Source organism: Fopius arisanus, unplaced genomic scaffold (assembly GCF_000806365.1).
Source record: "Fopius arisanus strain USDA-PBARC FA_bdor unplaced genomic scaffold, ASM80636v1 scaffold00067, whole genome shotgun sequence".
Lineage (NCBI taxonomy): Eukaryota > Metazoa > Arthropoda > Insecta > Hymenoptera > Braconidae > Fopius > Fopius arisanus.
Genome location: NW_011887806.1, coordinates 365,456 through 369,738, shown reverse-complemented (window position 1 = coordinate 369,738; position 4,283 = coordinate 365,456).

The window sequence follows — 4,283 nt, the reverse complement described above, 5'->3', positions numbered from 1 at the left end:
CGAGATATCGATAGTCTCGATGTTCATCATTTTTACAATAGGACATGGAGTAGGAAACGCGAAGTGCCTGAAATAATTTAACCGAGACGATCGATATCGATTGTATCCGGGATAAACAGGAGACATGACTTTATCCCGAGAATATTCACTGAACAGATAAATGCAGAAGCAATGATATGTGGATTGAGGCGAAAGATCGATGGGAGAAATGTATGCGTGTGCAAGTAATGCGTGTAAGCCCGATGCGGTTATTGATTACACCCTCCTGTCATTGACGGCGCGTCACATGGAACCGTTGACAGTTCTTTTTCCATCTTCTTTTTTCGTACCAATTTTTGCTCATTTTTTACCCACCCCCAGTCGAAAAATTTCATCGACCGTCAATATATCCATAATAACAAAACATCGAGGACTGCGACATATCGAGGAAAAAATGGAAAATTCTCGGAACCACTAGAAATTTCGCGGGCAAAATGAAAGATCTGAAAAAAAAAACTTTGAAGTTTGAAGTAGGAGAGAGAAATATGGAAAAAAATTACTGGTCTCGTATTAGTAAACGCGGGATATGCGGACAAATCAAGGGAGTTTTACGGAATATTTACTGCGCAGGACGACAAAAATTACTGGACTGATCCTCAATTTTCTCCGAAGTTCATTCGATGTTCTAAAATGTACTGCTAAAAACCTGAAATATTCGTACTGGTTATTCACTTTTTACTGCACTTCCAGTAAATTTTACTGGATTTCTCATTACTTTTTCAGTGACGATGCTGGGAAATTTTACTGGACTGGATCATAATATTTTAAGTTAGATCGCAATGCTCCAAGCTTACCGCGCAGTCCGGTCATTTTTCCAGTGATTCTGGTCCGAATTTTTCATAGAAATTTCTCTCCGTGTAAAAATTTCGCGGGGCAACATGAAACCTCTGAAAAACAGAACTATAAAGTTTAAAATAAAACAAAGTCTTTGAATTTCAACTTATACCGTTTATGATTCAATATTTTTATTGATATTATTCTATTATTAAAATTTTTTGGGACATGAATTTCCATTTTTTATTCATTCATTCATTAAATCAACAAATCAAAGAGCAAATTTCGAGTGTGACTCGTAATTACGGTCCGGTAGTAAATTTTTTGGGGTTGACAGTCAATAAAAAAGCTGTCGAGTGGTGGTGATTTTTTGAATATTTTTCAGTTTTCTAACGCCATTATATTTATGATATATTACTATATTACTGAAGCTTATCACAGAAGTGCATGTACATGGATCAGGTGGTGAAATTTTGAATGAAAAAATAGTGAGGGCCATATTTGCGAGACATTTCGTGTCTCCCTGAAATATATGACTCCGAGCAATATCTCCATCCGAGGCGTGAAACCAAGACAATAAACATCGCCGAAAGCAATAGCTGTGCAGGTCAGTCGTAGACATGGGGATAACTCAAACAATGAGAGAAAAATAGTTGCCAGACGGTGTTCCATAAACTTTGGCACGAGCCAACAATAGGTCGCGCCAGTAATACCTCTAGTCGGTGGTCGGATTGTCATCAAGTCTCACATTTTCCAAAATCTCTACGACTGGGAAATAATCACCGGGTGTCTTTCGTCGTGGCACCTCGAACCCACCGGATTGTCTATGGCTGGATTATCCCTGGACATCTCAGGGTACACCCTCTGAAACCGATGCTCGGGCCCCTCGTCAAAATTTATTTGCACAATTAACTGGGGATATTTATGACCCTGACAAATTGCTTGAGATCTCCTCAGGTTTGTTGGGATAAAAAAAAAAAATAGGTGCCACTTCTTCGTGTTTAATTCTCTTCTTTCGCGGTTCATTGGAGAAATTCACCGGCGAGTATCGAGTGATTCAAGTTTTTTTTTTCAATTAAGAAAATTTAAAAAATTATAAATATTCAGTTTTTGGAAATAATTTCGATGGATTACAACAGCTGGAATTTTCTGGTGAGTGATGGCCGCTCTGTCGACCTCGTAACCGACGCCATACATCATTCAAGATGGCTTCTCATGCTTCTCTGGGAGACAAGGGTGACAACCCACCCCTTTGGCTCCTCATGAACAACTTTTGAATCGACCGGTTGTCGGTTTTCGATGGGGTAATTCGATTTCGACGAATCAATCCTCTGAATTTTACACGCCGGTCAAAATTTCCGGTAAAATTCCATATTGTCCCCGTAATTTCAAGAAAATTGCCGTAATTTATGACTTATAAAGTGAAAATAAAATTTACCACTAAAAAATTATATAAATTAATAAAAAGATTTCGGGTTTTTTTGATTGAAATTTTTTGATTAGACTTCTGAGAATTTTTATAACAAATTTGCAGAAATCAAAAAAGATATTAATTAAACAATTAAAATATATAATGGAGTCCATTCAAATGACGTGATCAACAAATTAATCATTCATTTCATTTTTGTTTATGAAATTAAATTATTCAAATTTCTGTAATGTTTAAAAAAATTTTACGCTTGCGCATAATAATGAAAAATGAAGAATTATGTAATAAATTCCTGTACTATATATTAATGAAAAATTTTTGGTTCCTTTTTTCTGGGGAATCTTTTCGTTTGAGTTCTGATGATTGATCTAATAAATAAATAAATAAATATTTAAGATTTTTAGGAGTGACTTCTACAGTTTGCCATTCGTAATTTGGATCTTGGGAGAATACATAATATTTTTTGCGTGTCGTCTGCCAACACCTGACGCACAGATCGATCGAAATATGTTGGGATATCCCCGGCATACATTTATGCTACAGGGATGCATAAATAAATACTCTCCTGTGTGCCTCTAATCCCAGCTCGAATTATTTAAAAAAATGAATTTGCAAATATACATATTCAAGGGTATTCTCTCATTGAAATTCTCACACGGAGGGAAAAATGCACAAAATTATGAAACAGCTCTCGGGATGGAGTGAAAAATTGCGAAACGAATCTAAAATTTTACCAGTCTCAATTTATAAAATTAATAAACAACAACAAACTGATAAACTAAAACAACTCGAACGTCCCAGTTTTCCTAATTATCGATTTATCTCGAAACCTATCAGCTTAAACTAAAAATACGATAAATGCTTTCTTGTAGCTGATTAAATTCCCGATAAAAAACGTCCTTTGATATTTTCTCCTAAAACCGATAATATCCGATAAAAATCGGTAATTACCAAAGCTATAAAATTGGACTTGTCTCGCTTCATCACTGAATTATTTCAATTATAAAAAATTAATTGCGACAAAAATTATTGTCATTCGGTAATTAATACCGTGCACTCACCAGTAATTCCTTACGGGATTCGAACCCAAATTAACTAATTAACGATCCCTCACCCCACGAAATTTGTATAGAACTCCATCTATATCCGATCATCACCTATTATTTACCAGAAATTCCGTTATCATCTGCGTTAAATTATCTTCCGCTCGTAAAATCTGTCATACCGACTGTAGATACCACAGAACTATTCATTTACATCTTTACCTTAAAAGTTCATTAACAATTCATGATCAAGGCGAAACGCAATCTAAATCAAAAGCGCAATTAAAAAACTAAAATAAATAAACAAAAGTAAAATATTTTGTAAAAAATATAAAAATAAAAAAATTTTTTAATAAAATAAAATAAATCAACTACAAATAAATAGATAAACAATATCAATAATCATACCAATATAATTATAATATTATTGTTATTATCGTGAATTTATTTATCTATTTATGTATTTTTGTGGAACTTTAATTTTTTCGTAATTACGCCATTTTTTTAGAGTTGTTGAGATACATCACCACGTCATGTATTGAATATATATATAAATGATGAAATGTATATTTTTTCGGTGTCGAAATGGTCGACTCATCGCCTAGACAAGTTGAAACAAATGGTTATCTTCTCATAAAGACAGCAGCAGATCCTATCTATCACACGTCCAAGTTATTGGCATAACCATCAAAAGCAATATGGAAACCCCATTTTTCCCCTTGTTTTCGTAATATCAAAGTATTATTTATGGAACGTAACCGGCAATATTGGAGAGTGCTGGCATTTTCTCGCGCAATGTGTCATGTTGGTGAAAATCCTGACGAAATACTTGTCGCGATGAATAATCTCGTCAATAACAACAGCAGGTGCCGCATCATTATTCGTCCGAATCATTCCAAAAATATTGAATGACTGGCGGATATTTCGGATTAATTTCCATTATTCCATACTCATTGAAAAATTAATTGTCCTATCCTCCGTTATTCCAACACAATTTT